The following is a 24,124-nucleotide window of genomic DNA, read 5'->3' on the forward strand; positions in this document are numbered from 1 at the left end:
TAGAACCTCTGATGAACACCAATAATAAGAAAATAACCCGTACCACACCAACAGATATATATATGACAATAGTTACTGTCAAAAAGTTATAGCAGGTGTGGGGGTACCTTGGACCATAAGGACCATTCGGATTTATCATATATATCACCAAAAAAAGAGAGCCGAACAAGGGGTCATGAAAAATTAATTATCTTTATTCATATACATAAAAAGAGCATAGTAAATATCTCATGCAAATATTAAAAAACACGACTGTTGACTAGAGAAAAGGGGGTCACAAATTGATCTGCATATAGATATCAATATAATTTAATAAGGATGAGGGTGAAGTACAGGGGTGAATCACAAAAGTACACGTCAGAAAATCTCAAAAATAAACTCATATATTATGAAAACGTGGTCAGAGGTCATACCATGGAGTATATTTAACTGCAGTCAGCAGAGAAAAAAAACAGAGTGACTCACCCAAAGCAAATCACCCAAACATCCTATGCAGATATAGGCAGAGGAAAGACTGCTCAGAGTAACAACAACCAGTGGGCAATTCATCCAAGGAGATATATGAAGTGTCAGAATCGGCACCAGAGAGTATACATAACAATAGGGTATTTACCTAACCGGTTGTGGAGCACTGTTTCCAGAGAGGTAGAGTCACACCCACCCCAAAGTTAGAACCTCTGTCTGAACAAATATGTTTTACATGTCCTCTGAGAGAAATTAATCATCTGAAGGCATTTATGAAGCTGGATGTGTCCATTGTCTCAATGACTTCTATGTGTACGGCTCTAATACTCAAAAACGTGAACAAGACAGCCCAGCGCTTGCTGTTTGCATGTCCTCCCCTAGTGTGACATGCGACAACTGACCATGGACCAAACACGTCGAGGCCTACGTTGGTAAAAGGAGGTTCGGGACTCAAACAGCCTGCTCGTAGGTCTGCCGTTTCTGGAATTCACATGAACCACGGAGTTTCCTGCAGACAATACATTTGAAAATGATTCTACCTGGGGGTTTCACTCGCTTCCAGCGGTGCTAGGTAGCTTAGACAACACAGGTATCACTGTCTCTTATGAAAACCCAGCAGTTTATTTATTAGACTCAACATAAACTGCTAACAAAATGTAACAAAGCCTCTCCCAGCTTAAAAGGAAAATATAACACATCCACAAACCATGGGCTTCCAGTCCAATTAAATGTCCACAGTGGAGTCTCCACACTCTGGCTCCTGCCAGCAAACACCACTCACTGTGGTTGCTTCCTGCAGCCTGCAGCACTCTCCAGCCAGGCTGCAGTCTTTTCCCCAGTCCTCACCTGGACTGATTTCCAGAAGTCTCTCCATTCTTCACACAGACTGAAACCTCCAGCACACAATCTCCATGTGCAGTACACTCTCAGACTTCTGTCTGTCTCTCCTCCAGGAGAGGTTCAGCCCTGCAGCCACAGCCCTAACCTGGCTCCACTCACCTCAGTCTCAACTCAGACTGAATTCCAGACTCTGACAGTCTCATAAATCAGACTGGACACACCCACAGGTGGAGGTCTGTGATTCTCCAGACCTGTACAGCACACTGGCATTATTAAAGGGAACCTGACCCTTTTATGCCGAACAAGCCTTTGTGGAACTACAAGTTCCATAGGAACTTCTTCAGTTTAATATTGCAGGGACCTTCTCCACTGCGACATATAGTGACCATTTACCACATTGGTGGTCGCTACCTCACAATCTGCACAGCTTCCTAGAGAGAACTTTCTCTGAGGGAATACACGTGTATGGCCTGTGTATATGCAGGTCAGATAATGTCTTTAGAAAGTCCCTCCAGGTTATTCACGGAACTTCTTTCCCAGGAAAAAGTGGGGTGTCTCAATCAACCGAGTCTACAATTAAAGGCCCCGTCACACTAAGCAACATCGCTAGCAACATCGCATATTTGGACATCGGGCTAATGCAATATTATTTGTCTTGGTGCTGCTATAACTTTTTGTTCTGGTGCTCTGGGTCAGTGCAATAATTTCTGTGTATTCCCTGGCCTCCTCATTTTTTATTTTTTTTTTTTTTTTTTTTGTGGCTACATATGTGAACATTGGGCTAATGCAATACTAATTGTCCAGTTGCTGCTATAAACCATTGTTTTTCGGTGCTTTGGGTCAGTGCAATAATCACTGTGTACTTCCTGGCCTCTTTACGCCTTTAGTGGCAGCACTTTTTGAATCCCGGGCTAACGCAATATTATTTGTTCTGTTGCTGCTATAACCGCTGGTTTTTCGGTGCTTTGGGTCAGTGCAATAATTACTACTTTTTTGCTGCTATTTCATCTTTGGGTTGGTGCAATATATATATTGGCAGTGCCATTTATACTTTTTCAGCGTGCTATTTGAAACACAACCCAATTAGTGCATACCATCTATCTTTTGTTTTTTACACAGGTGAAATTGTACTATACATCTGATCCATTGCTTTATATATTGACTGAAGAGGAGAGCTGTATTTATATTCTACATTGAAGACCCCTAGTGGTCAAAAAATATATAGATATTTATTTATTATGTTTTGGAGATACAATTGTGTTTTTGGGTAGCTTATGGATGGAAATAATTTTCATGGTATATCCCCTTTCATTTCCTTTTTTGTTTGTGTTTTTTACTTTGTTGATGACTTTTTTCAATAAAAATATATTATCTGATTCTATTTGTTGTTATCTACTCTGTTCTTTATAGGTTATTGTTCTTACTTCAGAGTTAGTTAAATATATGATTTGGCCATTCATTGGTTCCTAACGAACAACTTTTGTGACGTTGCTAGCGATGTTGCTGTGTGTGACATCCAGCAACAACCTGGCCCCTGCTGTGAGGTCGTTGGTTGTTGCTGAATGTCCTGGTCCATTTTTTAGTTGTTGCTGTCCACTGTGAAGCACAGATCGCTGTGTGTGACAGCGAGACAGCAACAACTAAATGTGCAGGCAGCAGGAGCCGGCTTCTGTGGAGGCTGGTAACCAATGTAAACATTGGGTAACCAAGAAGCCCTGTCCTTGGTTACCCGATATTTACCTTTGATACCAGCCTCCGCCGCTCTCACTGTCAGTGCCGGCTCCTGCTCTGTGCACATGTAGCTGCAGGACACATCGGGTTAATTAACCCGATGTGTGCTGTAACTAGGAGAGCAAGGAGCCAGCGCTAAGCATTGTGCGCTGCTCCCTGCTCTGTGCACATTTAGCTGCAGCACACATCGGGTAATTAACCCCATGTGTGCTGTAGCTAGGAGAGCAAGGAGCCAGCGCTAAGCAGCTAAGCATTGTGCGCTGCTCCCTGCTCTGTGCACATTTAGCTGCAGCACACATCGGGTAATTAACCCCATGTGTGCTGTAGCTAGGAGAGCAAGGAGCCAGTGCTAAGCATTGTGCGCTGCTCCCTGCCCTGTGCACGTGTAGCTGCAGCACACATCGGGTAATTAACCCGATGTGTGCTGTACTAGGAGAGCAGGGAGCCAGCGCTCAGTGTTGGTTACCCGATATTTACCTTAGTTACCAAGCGCAGCATCTTCCACGCGGCGCTGGGGGTTGGTCACTGGTTGCTGGTGAGCTCACCAGCAACTCGTCTAGCCACGCTCCAGCGATCCCTGCCAGGTCAGGTTGCTGGTGGGATCGCTGGAGCGTCGCAGTGTGACATCTCACCAGCAACCTCCTAGCAACTTACCAGCGATCCCTATCGTTGTTGGGATCGCTGGTAAGTTGTTTAGTGTGACTGGACCTTTATTCTCTTAGCAAGGTTTTATCTTGGATGATCACCGGTGCAGCAAATCTGAGGGGGTCATATAGACTATTGATTGTGGACAGGACTCCACATCGTGTGAAGGGTTTTTGCTCTAGGTCGACCTGAAACATGAAGATATCAGACTTTAAGTCCCAATTGAGCCCTAGACTGCGTTGTGCAGGAAGAGAGTCTATGGCTAAATCTAGGTCTTTCAGATCGGTGGCGTAGTCTTCGGCAGAAAAGGCTTCAATCACTGTTTTGCAATTAGAAGCTATTTTATGCAATTTGAAATTAGAACAAGCTAGGGCATTCTGAGGTCTCTTGAGTAGGCTGATTGCAGCCTGAGGCGATGGAAGAGACTTTTTGCCGTCATCTACATAGAAGTCTCTTTCAATGAACTACCGTATTTTTCAGACTATAAGACGCACCGGACTGTTGTGAATGTTTGTTATGTCTTGGCTGCTGGGAGGCTCCCTCTGGTGGCCAGGAAGGGTTTGGATAGAGACCAGGTGTGTTGTGCAGTGGGTGTTTCCTTTCCTAACTCTCTGCCTATTTAAGTCCTGGTCTGATTGCAGGCTGTTGCCGGATGTCAGTTGTTCTTTGTATCTCTAGCCTGCTTAATCCTGCTCTACACCACATCTTCCCCAGATAAGTGCTTGCTCTTTATTTATTGTCTGGTTCTTTGCTTATCTGGGTTTGTCATTTGTTGTGGTTGGTTTCAGTTTATTTCCTTCCAGGGATTTTCCCCCTCAGTGGATTGTTGAGGAACTCCCTGCAGTTCTGTGTGGAGTATAGCTCCTTTTTGGGTCCATGTGTTTGTGGCTTGTTGAATTTGTTATAATTCTTGTTTTCTGTTCATTGGTATGACAAGGGCACCTGGTATAGGACGGAGTTCAGATCGAGTGATCTGAGGGCCTTTTTGTACTATCAGGAAGTTGGTATTTTGTAGGGTTTTTCTCTGGCAACCACCAGTCCCTTTCCTGTCCTTCCCTATTTTAGTCAGCGGGGACCTCACCTTTTGCTAATCCTGTCATCTACCTGTGTATTGTGTTTTTCCTATATCACCGCAGTCTTTGAATGTGGGGGGTTTGCTATTCTTGTCTATTTTTTGAGGCATAGAGTTATTCATCTTTCCTTCCTTTAGGATAGTTAGTTCTCCGGCTGGGTTCGCGGTGCACAGGATGTTAGTTCACCCCTCGGCTACTTCTAGTTGTGTTGGTTAGTAAGGGGATGGCGGCCAGATTAGTTGCCAATGCTCTTGTCACCTTTTTGCCAATGATTTGTGATGGTCTTCCATGGTTCCGGATCATAACAGTACATCTGGCCAAACAAATTTAAAGGGTACTCTTAAGAAGGAAAAAAAAGAGAAAAAAAAAAAGCTGCTGAGAGGTTTTTTTGGGGTTTTTTTGGGTGTTTTTCCTCTTCTTCTTTGGGTTCTGTGGAAGATTTGTTTTGTCTAGCATGGATGAATTGGGTGAGCGTGTTGCTCATCTTGATGCTAAGGTTCGTCGTATAGAGTCTTATCTTGCACAGACTCCCCTTGCAGAGCCTAAAATTCCCGTTCCTGAATGATCCGATTCTCAATGATGTGGACTCCTTTTTTCAGGCCTTGGGATTATTATATGACGAACCCAATATTGTGGACCAAGCAGAAAAGGTCTTGTTGTTCTTAACTCAGGGTTTGGATTCTGCAGAAACGTTTTGTCAGAAATTTCGTAAGTGGGCGGTCCTTACCAAATGGAATGATGATGCGCTTGCGGCTCTTTTTCGCAAGGGTATGGCGGATGCTGTGAAGGATGTAATGGTAGGATTTCCCGTCCCTTCTGGTCTTGATGCCTCTATGACCTTGGCCATTCAGATTGATAGTCGTTTACGTGAGCGCAGGAAGTTACCTGCTGGTTTTGTGCCTGTGGAACAGCCTTTGGAGCCTATGGAGTGTGATAGGTTCCTTTCTAATGCTAGTCGGCAGGGGTTCAGACGGAAGAATAGACTGTGCTTCTATTGTGGAGACACTTCTCATAACATCTCTGTCTGCCCTAAACGTGAAAGGAGATTGGCTACTTCTGTTACTGTGGGTTCTTTGCAACCAAAGTTTCTTTTGTCTGTCACATTGATTTGCTCATTGTCTTCCTTTTCTGCATTTGCCTTTGTGGACTCAGGGGCAGTGCTCAATTTGATGGATTTTGGGTTTGCTAGGGATTGTGGTTTTCCCATGGTTCCTTTGCAAACTCCTATTCCTTTAAGAGGCATTGATGCTACCCCTTTGGCAGAACATAAACCCCAATTTTGGACCCAGGTGCCTATGAGAGTTACACCAGCGCATCAGGAAACTTGTACATTTTTAGTATTGCATAATCTACAGGACACCTTGGTACTGGGATTTCCGTGGTTGCAGACCCATAATCCGGTTCTTGACTGGAGATCCTTGTCGGTAACTAGTTGGGGTTGTCAAGGTTTGCATCAGGACCTTTCCGTGTCGTCCACGTCTGCTCAGGCAGTTGATGTTCCGGCTTTCTTGTCTGATTTCCGTGATGTATTTAATGACCAGGAATCTGATTCTCTGCCCCCACACCGGGACTGTGACTGTGCCATTGAGTTGGTGCCCGGTTGTAAATTTCCTAAGGGGCGAATTTTCAACTTGTCTGTGCCCGAACATGATGCCATGCGGTCATACATCAGAGAATCATTGGAGAAGGGGCACATTCGGCCCTCCTCTTCTCCTTTGGGTGCTGGCTTCTTCTTTGTTGCTAAGAAAGATGGTTCATTGAGGCCTTGTATTGATTACCGTCTTCTTAATAAAATTACGGTCAAATATCAGTACCCTTTGCCTCTGATGTCTGATCTGTTCTCTAGAGTGCAGAGTGCCAAATGGTTTACGAAACTGGATCTCAAGGGTGCGTATAATCTTATCCGTATTAAAAAGGGTGATGAATGGAAGACAGCTTTTAATACTCCTGAGGGGCATTTTGAGTACCTAGTGATGCCTTTTGGGCTCACTAATGCACCCTCCGTCTTCCAGGCCTTCATGAATGATATTTTTCGGGACCTTATTGGTAAATTTTTGATTGTGTATTTGGATGACATCTTGATTTTTTCTGATGATTGGGACTCTCATGTGGGGCAAGTACGGGATGTTTTTCAGATACTTAAGGATAATGCACTGTACGTTAAGGGGTCAAAGTGCCTCTTTGGGGTGCAAAGGATTTCCTTTTTGGGCTTCATCCTGTCTCCCTCCGCTATTGAAATGGACCCGGTTAAGGTTCAGGCTATTTACGATTAAGTGCAACCGACTTCTCTAAAATCCCTGCAGCGGTTTTTGGGGTTTGCTAATTTTTACCGTAAATTTATAGCCAATTTTTCTTCCATTGTCAAACCTCTGACAGATTTGACAAAGAAGGGAGCTGATGCTGAGCATTGGACCCCTGAGGCTATTGTGGCCTTCCAGGAGCTTAAAAGGCGATTCACTTCTGCCCCAGTTCTGCAGCAACCTGATTTGTCTCGCCCATTTCAAGTTGAGATTGATGCCTCAGAGATCGGAGCAGGTGCTGTTCTGTCTCAACGAGACGCTACTTCGGGTAAACTTAAGCCCTGTGCCTTTTTCTCTCGGAAATTTGCTCCTTCTGAACGGAATTATGATGTGGGGAACTGGGAATTATTGGCTATGAAGTGGGCATTTGAAGAGTGGAGGCATTGGTTGGAGGGGGCTAGGCATCAAGTTGTGGTGCTTACGGACCACAAGAATCTCATCTATCTGCAATCGGCCAAGAGGTTGAATCCTCGGCAGGCCAGGTGGGCTTTGTTTTTTACCCAGTTTAATTTTGTGGTCTCTTTTTTGCCGGGCACCAAGAATGTTAAGGCCGATGCCCTTTCCAGAAGTTTCTGCACTGACTCTTTGGAGGTTGTCGAACCGTCTACTATCCTGAATGATGGTGTAGTTTTCTCGGCTATTTCGCCTGATCTGCGGTTGGCACTGGCGGAATTTCAGGAGGATAAACCTGAGAGATGTGCTACAGGGAAACTGTTTGTCCCAGACCAATGGAGAGACCGAGTTGTCTCTGAGGTTCATTGCTCTGTTTTGGCGAGTCATCCTGGCATTTTTGGTACTCGGGATCTTGTGATACGCTCTTTTTGGTGGCCTTCCCTGTCCCGAGATGTCCGTCGTTTTGTGCAGTCGTGTGGAGTTTGTTCTAGGTCCAAGCCCTGTTGTTCACGTTCTAGTGGGCTATTATTGCCTTTGCCTGTACCTAAGAAACCTTGGACGCACATCTCTATGGATTTTATTTCAGAGCTTCCCATCTCTCAGAAAATGACTGTGATTTGGGTGATCTGTGACAGATTCTCCAAGATGGTCCACTTGGTTCCCCTATCTAAGTTGCCGTCTTCATCAGAGTTGGTGCCTTTGTTTTTGCAACATGTTGTCCGTTTGCATGGTATTCCCGAAAACATTGTTTCTGACAGAGGGGTGCAGTTTGTATCCAGGTTTTGGAGGATTTTTTGCTCCAAATTGGGTGTTCAGCTGTCTTTCTCCTCGGCGTTTCATCCTCAGACCAACGGTTAGACTGAAAGGGCTAACCAGACCCTGGAGACCTATTTACGGTGTTTTGTTTCTGCGGATCAGGATGACTGGGTTTCGTTTTTGCCTTTGGCTGAATTTGCCCTTAACAATAGAGCTAGCTCTACCACGTTGGTGTCCCCCTTTTTCTGCAATTTTGGGTATCACCCTAGGTTCCTCTCAGGGCAGCTTGAGGCGTCTGACTGTCCGGGGGTGGATTCGGTGGTCAACAGAATGCAGCAGATTTGGGGGCAGGTAGTGGATAAATTGTTTCAGTCCCAAGAAACTGCCCAAAAGTTTGCCAACCGGCGTCGGACTGTTGGTCCCCGATTTAAAGTAGGGGACATGGTGTGGTTGTCCTCTAAAAATATTCCTATGAGAGTTCCGTCTCCTAAATTTAAGCCCAGATTTATTGGACCTTATAAGATTTCGGAGATTATTAACCCTGTATCTTTCCGTTTGACTCTGCCTGCGTCATTTAAGATTCACAATGTCTTCCATAAGTCCTTGTTGAAGAAACATGTGGAGCCGGCAGTTCCTGTAGCAGCGCCTCCTGACCCTGTTTTGGTACAAGGGGATCTGGAGTATGAGGTTGAAAAAATTCTGGATTCCCATCGCAGTAGGCGTCAGCTTCAGTACCTTGTAAAATGGAAGGGTTATGGGCAGGAGGATAACTCTTGGGTTGTGGCTTCTGACATTCATGCGGACAGGTTGGTTCGCGCCTTCCATCATGCTCATCCCGAGCGACCCGGTGGCGTGGGTGAGGGTTCGGTGACCCCTCCTCAAGTGGGGGTACTGTTGTGAATGTTTGTTATGTCTTGGCTGCTGGGAGGCTCCCTCTGGTGGCCAGGAAGGGTTTGGATAGAGACCAGGTGTGTTGTGCAGTGGGTGTTTCCTTTCCTAACTCTCTGCCTATTTAAGTTTTGGTCTGATTGCAGGCTGTTGCCGGATGTCAGTTGTTCTTTGTATCTCTAGCCTGCTTAATCCTGCTCTACACCACATCTTCCCCAGATAAGTGCTTGCTCTTTATTTATTGTCTGGTTCTTTGCTTATCTGGGTTTGTCATTTGTTGTGGTTGGTTTCAGTTTATTTCCTTCCAGGGATTTTCCCCCTCAGTGGATTGTTGAGGAACTCCCTGCAGTTCTGTGTGAAGTATAGCTCCTTTTTGGGTTCATGTGTTTGTGGCTTGTTGAATTTGTTATAATTCTTGTTTTCTGTTCATTGGTATGACAAGGGCACCTGGTATAGGACGGAGTTCAGATCGAGCGATCTGAGGGCCTTTTTGTACTATCAGGAAGTTGGTATTTTGTAGGGTTTTTCTCTGGCAACCACCAGTCCCTTTTCTGTCCTTTCCTATTTTAGTCAGCGGGGACCTCACCTTTTGCTAATCCTGTCATCTACCTGTGTATTGTGTTTTTCCTATATCACCGCAGTCTTTGAATGTGGGGGGCTTGCTGTTCTTGTCTATTTTCTGAGGCAGAGAGTTATTTATCTTTCCTACCTTTAGGATAGTTAGTTCTCCGGCTGGGTTCGCGGTGCACAGGATGTTAGTTCACCCCTCGGCTACTTCTAGTTGTGTTGGTTAGTAAGGGGATGGCGGCCAGATTAGTTGCCAATGCTCTTGTCACCTTTTTGCCAATGATTTGTGATGGTCTTCCATGGTTCCGGATCATAACACCGGACCATAAGACGCACCCTGATTTTAGAGGAGGAAAATAGGAAAATAAAATTTTAAGCAAAAAGTGTGGTCATGACACACTGTTATGGGTCTAGGATCTGCTGCTGACACTGTTATGGGGGTAATGTCCCAAATTCTCTAACTAAGGTACCCCATCCTGGTAATGATCCTCCTGCCTTGTATATGATCCTCATCCTTGTATATTTGTCCCTCATCCTGGTATTGCCCCCATCCTGCTAAATACCCCCATCCTGCTATATACCCCCATCCTAATAAATACCACCATCCTGATAAATACCACCATCCTGCTATATACCCCTATCTTGCTAAATACCCACATCCTGATATATACCCCCAGCCTGATAAATACCCCCATCCTGCTATATACCCCCATCCTGTATACGGCCTGCATCCTGTGGCACACAAAAAAAATAAACATTTATACTCACCTTTCCTCACTCCAGCAGCATCGCTCGTCTTCCAGGCTGTGTCAGCAGCAGCGCCGCTGACCTGTGTGGAGCCGGTAACCAATCCCTGCAGCATCACGATGTCCTCCTGTCTGCCGGCCCGCTGATATGTGTGGAGCCGTGCGCACAGCGATGACGTCATTGCTGTGCTCACCGCTCTCTACACAGATCAGCGGCCGGCAAACAGGAAGACATCGCGATGCTGCAGGGAACAGTGACCGGTGATTGTACCATACTTATTCACTGCCACCCCCGCGCTGATGATGATGAGCGGGGGGAAGTGAATATAACCACACATGATCACTCCAGGCTGTAGTTGCCAGGGGTGATCACGCGGGCCGGCTCCCCCGCACATCCTCCCGTTGTTACGAACCAGCCTGCTGCGGTTCCTGTTGCGCCCAGGCGCCGGCTGCCGTTCTTGGCCGTGCCTCGGGTCGTCCAGTTGGCTGTTCCTTCCACCCCGTCTAAGTGTGGAGAGGCGGCTAGTGCGCATGCGTGCGCCGATTTACCCCAGCCAGAGTTTAAGCCCAGTGTTTTGCCTAGTGAGCATGCTCAGCCTGATTGTGTTATGTCTGAGACTAAGTCCTCAGTTCAGGCTACTGAGCATGCTCCCACAATTAACCCTAACAGCCTCTTTGCACAGGTACTTGGACTTCGTACTGTGTCTAAGTTCTGGGATGTGCTTACTGAGCATGCTCAAACTGATAGTCTGCTTTCTGAGCCTGTTGCTCAGGCTACTGGGCATGCTCAGGCACTTAGTGCACCAGAAGCTAGGTCCGGTAAGGACCTCACTGAGCATGTCCGTGAGGTGGCAGGCCCTGATAGGGCAGAGGGTGTCAGGTGTCCTGATGACGTGGAAACTCCGGACTGGCTCGCAGAGGTCCGCCCCTATGATCTGGCACCTCAGTATTGGTCGTCAGACGATGACTGGTGAAGTGTTTGGGGCGTGGCTGCCATGAGGTCATCAATGACGTGGCGGTTCCAGATAGGTCGCATGTGACATCACTGATGACATGGCACTCTGCTATTGGACCTTGGTGGTTCCACCCTGGGTTTGGGGCGGACCCAGGTTATAAAAGGGGCTGGAGATAACATGGAGGCGCGCAGTCTTCACATTTGCTCAGTCAGAGCAAACCTCCATGTTAGAGCCTCATTGCGGCATAAGCCTATGTTGGGAAGCGGTAGGTAGGGTTAGGCGAACGGTGCCTGTCACGCCAAGATTCGTGGCTCGGCACATCAGGGTCAGGCGCTGTGCTTCCCTCCTGCCGTTCCAGTCTTGCTGTAGCAGCCCAGTGGCGTTAACTGGGTTGCGGCTGCTGTGCTTCCTGTCCGATTGTGCCCCCTACGCACACGGACAACGCACCTGCTGCGCCACCTGTCCGATTGTGCCCCCTACGCACACGGACAACGCACCTGCTGCGCCACCTGTCCGATTGTGCCCCCTACGCACACGGACAACGCACCTGCTGCGCCACCTGTCCGGTTGTGCCCCCTACGCGCACGGACAGTGTACCCCAGGACCCCTGTGGAGTTAACAGGGTGTTCCTTATCCTCCTCGGCTTCCCGGTCAACGCTACTGGTGTACCCATCTGGCCTGACGTGTCCTACACACGTGGCCAGTCGAGAGGTGGCCAGAAACGCTAATCGGAGGACCGCTCGGCCTGACAAGTCCTACACACGTGGCCGACAGGGCGCTTTCGTGGCGGTCTTCCGGTCAGCGCTACCTGGTTACCACCCGGCCTGACGTGTTTCCTGCACACGTGGTTGGTGTAGCGCTAGGTGCACCAAAACGCTAATCGGGTTGTCGTCCGGTCTGACGTGTCCCAACACACGTGACCGGTTCCCAGAGTTCCTGGGTTATCTCAGAGCCATCCAGCTCTATAGTCTCCGCCTAACCCTCAGGTGCCAGCAGCTCCTTTGTCATCTGGAGCACGGTGGGCCCCGACTGGCGATTAGGATCTATACCCCCTGGTCCTAATCTGCCGGTCCCCCCGTAACAGTAAGACTGCGCCAGGGTCTGGCTGGCATGGCGGAGATGGAGCAGCTATGTCAGTTCATGCTGCAGCTTGATGCCAGAGTGAGGTCTCTGGAGAAGTCTGCTCTTGCTGCTGATATGGATGATGTGGTGGCTCAAGCGGCTGCAATGGTGTCAGTCACCAAGCCTACTCCAACCCTCCCTCACCTCTCGCTGCCCAACAAGTTTACGGGGAACAGCAAGGCATGTAGGGGATTCGTGAACCAGTGCTCAGTCCATCTAGAGCTGTTGGCTGCACGGTTTCCTACAGAGAGGTCGAAGGTGGGGTTTATCATCTCCTTGCTCTCTGATAGAGCACTGGAGTGGGCTACACCATTGTGGGAGAGGAATGACCCCGTAGTACAGGACTCTATGGAGTTTTTGGAGTCCTTGCAACAAGTTTTCCTGGGGCCTCAGGTCACTCACGACTCGGCCCTACAGCTACTGACTTTGGAGCAGGGGCGTACCTCCTCAAGTCAATATGCTGTGAGTTTCAGGACACTTGCTGCAGAACTGGGGTGGTCAGAGAGGACTCTCATTCCACTGTTCTGGAGGGGATTAGCCTCGCACGTGAAGGACGCATTAGCGTCGCGTGAGGTACCAACTACCCTTGAGGGCCTCATGACTCTGGCTACCCGCATTGATCTGCGGACCTCCGAACGTCAGCTGGAGCGCAGGTCAGAGGGTCGTTCAGCCACTGTAGTGGTTTCTCCTACTGCACCTCCTTTAGAGGACATCTCTGTCCCTATGGACATCGCTAGGGTTGGTGTTGCTAGGTCTTCGAGTCGCAAGGGCATTTCCTGTTTCGCTTGTGGGCAGTATGGTCATTATGCCAACCGTTGCCCAAAGCGTCAGGGTAAGCGACCGCGATTGGTGACCATAGCTGAAGGTAGACTGGACTCTGCGTCATCCATTAGGGTGACGTTTCCCGCGTCCATTTCCTTTAAGGGGTCAACATGGTCCACAAGGGCAAGTGTGGACACAGGTGCTGGGGATAGTTTCATCTCCTCCTCTTTTGCCCGGTGGCATGCCATCCCACTGGTGCAAATGCCAAGGCCAGTGAGAGTCCGTGTATTGGATGGGTCCTTGTTGCCCAAGGTAATTCACCAGCGGACAGTGCCCATTACCCTTGCCATGTCATCTGGGCATAGGGAGACCATTTCATTTCTGGTTCTCCCTAAGGGTGCAGATGATATTCTGCTGGGTATTCCTTGGTTGAAGCAACATTCCCCACATATCGACTGGTCGTCTGGGGTGATTACGCGGTGGAGCGAGTCTTGTAGCTCCCACTGCATGTCTCCATCTTCCGCCCGTCACTCAGTGGTATCTGTGGCGACTATAGACCATTCAAGTGGGAGGGCCGCTAGAGGGGGGGGTACTGTTACGAACCGGCGCCGCCATAGCCGCAAGCAGCCTGCTGCGGTTCCTGTTGCGCCCAGGCGCCGGCTGCCGTTCTTGGCCGTGCCTCGGGTCGTCCAGTTGGCTGTTCCTTCCACCCCGTCTAAGTGTGGAGAGGCGGCTAGTGCGCATGCGTGCGCCGATTTACCCCAGCCAGAGTTTAAGCCCGGTGTTTTGCCTAGTGAGCATGCTCAGCCTGATTGTGTTATGTCTGAGACTAAGGGTACCTTCACACTTAGCGATGCAGCAGTGATCCGACCAGCGATCTGACCTGGTCAGGATCGCTGCTGCATCGCTACATGGTCGCTGGTGAGCTGTCAAACAGGCAGATCTCACCAGCGACCAGTGATCAGCCCCCAGCCAGCAGCGACGTGCAAGCGACGCTGCGCTTGCACGGAGCCGCCGTCTGGAAGCTGCGGAGACTGGTAACTAAACATCGGGTATGGTTACCCGATGTTTACATTAGTTACCAGTGTGAGCAGGGAGCCGCGCACACTGAGCGCTGGCTCCTTGCTCTCCTAGCTACAGTACACATTGGGTTAATTAACCCGATGTGTAATGCAGCTACATGTGCAGAGAGCAGGGAGCCGCGCACACTGCTTAGCGCTGGCTCCTTGCTCTCCTAGCTGCTGTACACATCGGGTTAATTAACCCGATGTGTACAGCAGCTACATGTGCAGAGAGCCGGAGCCGGCAGCACAGGCAGCGTGAGAGCTGCAGAGGCTGGTAACTAAGGTAAATATCGGGTAACCACCTTGGTTACCCGATGTTTATCTTGGATACAGCTTACCTCAGCTGTCAGACGCCGGCTCCTGCTCCCTGCTCGCTTCATTTGTCGCTCTCTTGCTGTCACACACAGCGATCTGTGTGTCACAGCAGGAGAGCGGCTTTGAAGAAAACGAACCAGGGCTGTGTGTAACGAGCAGCGATCTCGCAGCAGGGGCCAGATCGCTGCTCAGTGTCACACACAGCGAGATCGCTAATGAGGTCACTGCTGCGTCACAAAAAGCGTGACTCAGCAGCGATCTCGGCAGTGAGCTCGCTATGTGTGAAGCACCCCTAAGTCCTCAGTTCAGGCTACTGAGCATGCTCCCACAATTAACCCTAACAGCCTCTTTGTACAGGTACTTGGACTTCGTACTGTGTCTAAGTTCTGGGATGTGCTTACTGAGCATGCTCAAACTGATAGTCTGCTTTCTGAGCCTGTTGCTCAGGCTACTGGGCATGCTCAGGCACTTAGTGCACCAGAGGCTAGGTCCGGTAAGGACCTCACTGAGCATGTCCGTGAGGTGGCAGGCCCTGATAGGGCAGAGGGTGTCAGGTGTCCTGATGACGTGGAAACTCCGGACTGGCTCGCAGAGGTCCGCCCCTATGATCTGGCACCTCATTATTGGTCGTCAGACGATGACTGGTGAAGTGTTTGGGGCGTGGCTGCCATGAGGTCATCAATGACGTGGCGGTTCCGGATAGGTCGCATGTGACGTCACTGATGACATGCACTCTGCTATTGGACCTTGGTGGTTCCACCCTGGGTTTGGGGCGGACCCAGGTTATAAAAGGGGCTGGAGATAACATGGAGGCGCGCAGTCTTCACATTTGCTCAGTCAGAGCACACCTCCATGTTAGAGCCTCATTGCGGCATAAACCTATGTTGGGAAGCGGTAGGTAGGGTTAGGCGAACGGTGCCTGTCACGCCAAGATTCGTGGCTCGGCACATCAGGGTCAGGCGCTGTGCTTCCCTCCTGCCGTTCCAGTCTTGCTGTAGCAGCAAAGTGGCGTTAACTGGGTTGCGGCTGCTGTGCTTCCTGTCCGATTGTGCCCCCTACGCACACGGACAACGCACCTGCTGCGCCACCTGTCCGATTGTGCCCCCTACGCACACGGACAACGCACCTGCTGCGCCACCTGTCCGATTGTGCCCCCTACGCACACGGACAACGCACCTGCTGCGCCACCTGTCCGGTTGTGCCCCCTACGCGCACGGACAGTGTACCCCAGGACCCCTGTGGAGTTAACAGGGTGTTCCTTATCCTCCTCGGCTTCCCGGTCAACGCTACTGGTGTACCCATCTGGCCTGACGTGTCCTACACACGTGGCCAGTCTAGAGGTGGCCAGAAACGCTAATCGGAGGACCGCTCGGCCTGACGTGTCCTACACACATGGCCGACAGGGCGCTTTCGTGGCGGTCTTCCGGTCAGCGCTACCTGGTTACCACCCGGCCTGACGTGTTTCCTGCACACGTGGTTGGTGTAGCGCTAGGTGCAACAAAACGCTAATCGGGTTGTCGTCCGGTCTGACGTGTCCCAACACATGTGACCGGTTCCCAGAGTTCCTGGGTTATCTCAGAGCCATCCAGCTCTATAGTCTCCGCCTAACCCTCAGGTGCCAGCAGCTCCTTTGTCATCTGGAGCACGGTGGGCCCCGACTGGCGATTAGGATATATACCCCCTGGTCCTAATCTGCCGGTCCCCCCGTAACACCCGTCCACCTGTCAGCGCCGGCTTCAGCGCTGAGAGATGATGGGCGGGAGGATGCATGCATATGAAATGAGCGGGCCCATGTGGTCACGGCAGGCGCTGCTACAGCCTGCGCATGCCACCAATAACCCGATCCACCGCAGCACCCTCATTCCCCGCAGCCATGCCCTACATTCAGACTATAAGACGCACCCCCCACTTCCCCCAACATTTGGGGGGAAAAAAGTGCATCTTATAGTCTACAAAATACGGTATAATGTGGTAGAAAAAAGAAATGTCCGCACATCCAAAATTCATAAGCTGATCTAATTCCGCTAGGCAAAAAATGAAATACCTGAACATGAATTTCTTGGTTTAACATTCTGATCAGACTGTATGAAGCCCACTGCCACATCACGGCGAACCTCTGAGTGGGTCCCTGCTCTGACGCCTTAATGGTGTGGAACCGTATGCCAATCATCGCCACAGCGACAATACACCAGCAGGGCAGATGACTTGGTACCTCACAGCACCCATGCTGCAAGGCTGAGTCCCCATGACTCCAGGCCACATCACCCCACAGACACAAAATCACTACAACAATGACACAGCACAAACACCCTGTGAAGGGAGCAGATTAACTTACTTTACACCAGCTCCCAGTATGTAAACTGGGAGCAAAGAAAAGGCAGACCCCCTCTTGCAGTCTCCTGCTAATTAAAAGCACCTGTGCCAAATAGGAGGAGTGCTGGTCCAAGTAAAAACAAAAAAAATGAGAGGATACATTATGCATAGCAATAATGTGGCAGAAAAAAGAAATGGCCGCACATCCACAATTCATAAGTTTATCTAAGGCCTCTTTCACACATCCGTGAAAATCATGCATGTTTTTCATGGACGTGTCAAAAGTGCGTATTGCCCTCTGTGTGCCGTATTTATGGCACACGTGTGTTCTCCATATGCTATCCGTGATAACAAACGGAGAACGGGAACTTTCTGCTCACCTGCCCCTGGCGTTGCTGTCCGTTGTGCTGATCTTAGGTCTCCAGCCCTGCCGACTCCCTGCTGCTGCAGCTTCCGGCCCTTAGTGGAGTGAATATGCAATGAGCATAATGAGTGGAGGTCGGAAGCAAGTGACAGCAGCGGCAGAGACAGCAGTGCTGGAGAAGGCGAGTATAGAAATTCCTTTTAATTCACAGGCACGTGTGTTTTCTCTGGTGCATATCACACGGATCACATCCGTGTGCGGTCCGTGTGACCCGTGATGCCGGAGAAAAACGGACATGTTTACGTGTGGAGCACACGGGCACACATATGCTCCACACGGACACACGGTCCATGGCAAAACACAGACATGAGCGCAGACCCATTGATTTTAATGGGTCTACGTCTGCCCGCGTCTCTGGCACGTGAGGAAACGGACCAAACACGAACGTGTGAAGGAGGTCTAATGACGCTAGGCAAAAAATTAAATACCTGAACATGAGGTTCTTGGTTTAACATTCTGATCAGACTGTATGAAGCCTACTGCCATGTTTTGTTTACTTGGATCTGCACTCTCCCCATTTGGCACAGGTGATTTTAATCAGCAGGAGACTGCAAGAGGGTTCAGCCTTTGTTGCTCCTAGTTTACATGCAGGAGCCTGTGGGAGGTGAGATCGCAGCTCCTCTTACAGTGTGCTGGTACTGTGTAGTGGCCGTTGTTGTGGTAGTTTCATGTCAGTGGGGCAATGTGGCTTGAAGTCATGGGGACTCTGACTTGCAGCCTGGGTGCTGTTAGGCACCAGGTCACCTGCCCTGCTGGTGCTTTCTCGCTGAGGCAGTGGTTAGTGCACAGTGCCGCACTATAAGGTTTAGATTAGGGACCCACTCAGAGGTTCGCTGTGACGTGGCAGTGGGCTTAATACAAAAATACATTTTTCTGAATGTGAACACAGCTCCGCCCCTTTCGGCCATGTTTTTTCCATCTCCTATATAAGTAAGTCCTTGGTGTTACGTCACCACCGGAGTCCGCTCCATCGACTTCTGCTCCGATCGCCAGGCGACGCCATGTTCCTGCCGTGGATGGTGCTGGTGATGGGAAAGGAGTCGATGCCAACGGCGCCTGTTACATCTCGTGGCTCTCCTCTTGCAAGGAATGAGGTGGTCCCCCATTCCTTGTCTGCCGCGAGCCCTCCTCCTCAGCAGCGCCAAAGGCCTGGGAGACTGCAGGAGTTTCCTCCTCCTAGATGCAGAAGAAGGGTGACACCTAGTGGTTTACTCCTTGTAAGGAATGGAGTGGTCTCCCATCCCTTGCCTGCCACGTGTCCTCCTGCTCGGCATCGCAGAGGGTCGGAGTGGTTGCACAGTGTGCAAAGGATAGATGCTCAGGGAAGCAGCAAGACTTCCCTTAGTTCTGCACATTGTGAAACCGAAGATCCCGCCTTTATGACCCAGAGGCAGGAGGTTGAGCATGTGCCCCACGTGACGTCTTCTGATTCGCTCACTGGTATCACACGGCCAGATAACGAGGCTGGTGATGTGCTGAATCCTGACTGGCCGGGCCAGGACGTCACAGATCATGATTGGGTCACATCCGTCTCGCGCCGGCCCTTGGCTGGAGCTACATCTCCTTAAAAACCCCTCCTGCCATCATGGCGGCGCGCGACCGTCCTTCTATGTTTGGATGTCTGGCAGCGTGCTGCCACGCCACTGTACAGACGTCATTGTATTTTGCAGGTCTCGCCCCTGCCTTGCTGCTCCGGCAGTATTCCGTTTAACTGGCTGTGTTCCTGTCCCAGGTGAGCTCCTTGAATCTCTGTCGGACTCACCTGGTTTCTGAAGCACACGTGCGTGGGCACCTCTGTGCTACCCTCGTGCCATATTCCTGTGACTCCCGCTGGCACACGTGCGTAGGCACCTCTGTGCGTCCCCGTGCAACAGGTACACCGAGTTGTGAGCCCCGTGCCATACAACCCTCACGGGTTAGGGCGGACAGGTGTACGCAGATCGTCTGTGACATTCCAGACGATCGCTAGCAGCAACCCGCTCACTCTTCTCCCACCATAGCAGCGGTCCCTTACACCGCACAGTGGACCTTGACCGGCGGAAGCTGTCCATATACCATCTTGGCACGCTTCCCCGGGTCCCCCTCGTAACAGGCGCCGGTGGGCGCAGGCTCCGTTCATCCACTGTTCTGGGTTTCCTGGGGATCTGCAGTGCCACTGGCTGACTGTAGGTGGCGGGTGTCTCCCAGCTGAGGTACCATCATTCAGCTACAGCCTATGGGAAGACACCACACCCTTCTTAACTCCCCTCCTGCCTGCTGACCTCTGCCAGAGATAGTTCTGAGAATTCTGGCTCCTGTTTCGTCCTGTGATTTCGTGTGCTGATTACCGCTTGTTTCCTGACTACCCTGCGGCCTGCTGTTTTTGTACCTCGCTGCCCGATCCGGTTTTGACCTCTACTTGTTTCTGATTACGTCTTTGCTGCCGATTCTGTCCCTGTTCTGCTATACCTGGTTTGACCCTGCCTGACGACTACTCTCTCAGACTGCAGCCTTCCACAGGTAGTGATCTCCAGGGCCCTGTGTAATTCGAAATCCCTGTATAGGGGTTAAACGGTTTCAGGGTTTTGGGGGTCCTACTTGGCGAGTGGCTTCCCTCTAGCCTGTCTATTACAGCCCGTCTGAGTCTGTGGATCCAGGCAGGCGTTACACTTTGTTACCCCTCTCCACACACAGCAGTTTTTAATTGCAATGAGATGACACAGAGTTAGGGTCACAGAGCTAGGGACCATAATATAGAGATATACCTTGGCGAGGTATTGGCGCTCAGTTACATTGATCAATGTGATTGCTAAATGTCTCTTTTTCCAAATATTCTTGGTAGGTATGCATATTATTATTCACACAAAAACTTGTGAACGAGGGGGGGTATTTTTCATGTTTTTTTGGAGTAAGACTTACTGCACCACAATTGTGAAAAAAAGTATACAGTTTTTATTATTACAAAAAATACAAAATACTGGAAATCACATGTGATTGCAGTTAGTGATTAGACATACATAGTTAAAATCCAATTAAATGAGACAGAGAAAAGAAGGTCATAGGGAGGGAGACAGGCTACCCCTTAATTTCTGTGCAGGGAACAGGATAGTTAGATTATATCTCAGATGGCCATATAAATAACCAGAGAAACATAGGTCTATCCCCTAAGATAGTAGAGTAATGGAGTGCTTATACATGAAAATTAACCAACGGGATAAGATCCAAATCAGGGCCTGAACACATTAGTATGTAACACCACCAGCGAGTACATAGCATAATCTCAAAAAAAACCCAAAATTTTCATACAATGGTGGAGATTGGCACCTGAAGGACCTACCTGTGGTATGTATAGCACCCAAGAAGGGGAGTCTGTCAGCCTCACATGTGGACCCGGTCCCGACACGTGTTTCGCAGGTGCTTCAACAGTCTCCCGTAGGTAGGTCCTTCAGGTGCCAATCTCCACCATTGTATGAATTATTTTTTTTTGAGATTATGCTATGTACTCGCTGGTGGTGTTACATACTATTGTGTTCAGGCCCTGATTTGGACCTTATCCTGTTGGTTACTTTTCATGTATAAGCACTCCATTACTCTACTATCTTAGGGGGATATACCTATGTTTCTCTGGTTATTTATATGGCCATTTTAGATATAATCTAACTATCCTGTTCCCTGCACAGAAATTAAGGGGTAGTCTGTCTCCCTCCCTGTGACCTTCTTTTCTCTGTCTCATTTAATTGGATTTTAACTATGTATGTCTAATCACTAACTGCAATCACATGTGATTTCCAGTATTTTGTATTTTTTGTAATAATAAAAACTGTATACTTTTTTCACAATTGTGGTGCAGTAATTCTTACTCCAAAAAAACATGAAAAATACCCCCCCTCGTTCACAAGTTTTTGTATGTATTCTATGGGGTTCATGTACACTACCATCATTATAAGGTTCGCTGTACTTGGTTTTTGTTTTTCTAATATTATTATTCACGTTTCACTTTCCAAGTTAGCAAGTTGCATTATTCATTACAATTGTCAGCATGCTTGTAGCATTATACTATTATCAAATTAGTTGATGTGCAGCCTTCATCTTTATTGAGTGGGCTTAATACAGTCTGATCAGAATGGTAACTAAGAACCTCATGTTCTATTACTTAATTTTTTGCCTAACGGCTTTAGATCATTGTATTTATTTGAGATGTGTGATTCATGTCTTTTTTTCTTTTTATAGTGTCTTTCAATGAACTGTTTAACATCTTCATCAAAGTCTTTTTCACTTCCTCACACAGATTGCTTAAGGACGTAGATTGCTATCGCATGGGATGCACCTTCATACGGTACTCTACAATGTCTTTAGTAGGTTATTTATTGCTTAACTAAAGGAACTGTAGGAAGTCTCTATGTTCCTCATTGACTAGAAAGCAATGAGACATTTGTTGTATATCTGCAGTGATGGCAACTGCTTCTTTCCAAAATCTGATGAGAACACCAATGAGCGCATTGTTGAGGTCGGGACCTGTCAAAAGGACATCATAAGGATGTCTTCCCATCCAGGGATTCGATTTGATAACCTGTCACCCTTCTGCCAGATTCTTCACTCACTCCTTTACATATTTTCAGTGAGTAGGAGAAGCAAAGTCCCTCGATTTCAAAGAAAGCTGATATATTACTCTGGTCATCGAGTATAGCATAGAGTTTAACCACCTTTTCTCTGTGGCCTATAGAGTAAACTTTAACCAGACAGATCTTTCAGCAGGATTTGTTAGTAAGACCTTCTGTAAAAACTTGAGTGCACTGGAGTGACACTTCAGGAGGTGTACTGTCTTTCTCCTCCCCACCGTGCTCTGTAAGTCGATCTATGAAGGGTTCTGTGGGGCTGGCTCTGGGTGTGAAGCTGTGCTGTACTCTTGACTGTTACACTCCGAACAAGTGATACTGTCTTTGCAGTCTATAGCTAAGTGGGATGTAGATGCACAACATCTGTAACATATGTCAAAGAAAACTTGAGGAAGATTCTACGGTCTTTAAGAGATTTTCCTCTAAATCTATTGCACTTTTGCAGTGAGTGAGGCCTTTTGTGTAGGGGGCACTCTTTGTCTGGGTCGATTATTAGTGACCCTTCGGGTTCTGTTGTACTGTGGGTCTTACGTGATGAACCTGTAGCAGGCACATTCGTTTTATGTATGGTGATAGGTGAGCCTCTGGGGTTGCGTACAGGAGCAGGCTTACCTGTTCGTAGGTTGACAGGATCTATGGCGGAAATTTCGAAGCTGGGATCATTCCTGAACTTGGCTTGCTGAAGCACAAAATCTACGAAGACGTGGAATGGAGGAAATGGCACATTGTGGCTTTGTTTTTAATCTGAACCCTGGTTCAACCATTTCTCTTGCAGACTGTAAGGGAGCTTCTTCACTATGGGTTTAATGCCTCTGGCTGTATCTAGGGATGCGAGGTCTGGCAGGTCTCCTTCAATCTTGGTGACTTAGAGTTCTACCAAGAGGTCGCTCAATTCTCTTAGCATGTGAAAGCTCTTATTAGAAATTTTGGGAAAGTCCTCCAACCTTTTGAAGAGGGATTCTTCTATCCTCTCTGAAGAGCCATAGCACTCATGAAGTCTCTTCCATAAGAGGCACAAACCCTTGCTCGGGTGGTTGATGCTTATATCTCTGATACGTTTTGCATGCTCTACTGATTCGTTTCCTAGCCACTTGACCAAGATATTGATCTCTTCATTGGCAGAGATGCCCAGGCCAGCCATGGCGTTTCTGAAGGAAGTTCTCCACGCTCTGTAACTTTCGGGTCGGTCATTAAACTTTAAGAGACCTTTGGTGAGTAACTCACAACGTGCGAATAACTTGAGGAAAGCTGGTAGCTCTTGATTTCTGAGAGGGTGGTCCGGATACATCTCACTATGATGAGGTCTCAGTCGCTGTAAAACGGGCATGCTGTAGCACGTAGTCTAAAGTGCATTGTGAGATATCATGACGACAAAGTTCGGGTCCATGCCTTAAGCTGAAACTTTTACTGTCGCTGCGTGCTGCTTGTTCTAAAGCCTGTACTTCGGCTTCTGATGTTGCTGCTTCAGTGTCTATGGCGAGTTTTGCAAGGTTGGCTTCTAGACAAGCTTTTTCCTTCTTTACTTTCAACTCTTGTTCAGTGAAGGTAGCTCTCACTTTGGCGGCTTCTGCCTTCGCCCTGGTGGTGGCAATTGCAGCGTTGCTCACAGACTTCCTTCAAGCTGACGAGCTTATATGGGAGTGTGTCACATAAACTTCGGATCCTCTATCTGATATCTTGCCTGTATGTGGCTTGACTGCTCTCTTATAGAAGTCGACGTCTATGCTTCAACCCCATTTATAGTAGTCGTTTTACTGTTCTGACAGCTCTAATTCTCTATGCATTAGAAGAACGAGTTGACAGCTAAAGTCTTTCCCAGATGCTGGGGGTCCTTTTACAACTTTTATTGATGAGATCAGTGTAAAACTACAAGAAACAAATGAAAGTACTCAGTATACAGCATATCTGAGATACATAGCATTCAACTTGATACAGGACATGTGGTGAAATGCACTACATGGCTAATACATATTAGCTATAATGACAGAGGATTATCATGCAAAACAGAGCAGCTACATTAGCCAATTTGATGAGCTCTAACAAGGGGATTATAACAACTTACCGACTGTGCTATGTACTGTAGAGGTAAACAGAAGAGCTGAAATCCAGAGAGAACATCAGAATGCAGAATGTCTGTGTCCAATTAACTAAAATGGCTGTTGAAGAAGA

General features: G+C 48.5%; 1 long non-coding RNA gene across 1 annotated transcript in view; it reads right to left on the bottom strand.

Moving 5' to 3' along the window:
• LOC142244342 (uncharacterized) overlaps nucleotides 1-23,809 on the bottom strand; it is a 59,362-nt gene extending 35,553 nt beyond the window's left edge. The window contains exon 1 of the long non-coding RNA XR_012724515.1: nucleotides 22,568-23,809. This is a non-coding gene — a long non-coding RNA (uncharacterized LOC142244342). The remainder of the gene's footprint in view (nucleotides 1-22,567) is intronic.
• Between the last annotated feature and the right edge of the window lie 315 nt (nucleotides 23,810-24,124).

This window comes from Anomaloglossus baeobatrachus, chromosome 6 (assembly GCF_048569485.1).
Source record: "Anomaloglossus baeobatrachus isolate aAnoBae1 chromosome 6, aAnoBae1.hap1, whole genome shotgun sequence".
Taxonomy (NCBI): Eukaryota; Metazoa; Chordata; class Amphibia; order Anura; family Aromobatidae; genus Anomaloglossus; species Anomaloglossus baeobatrachus.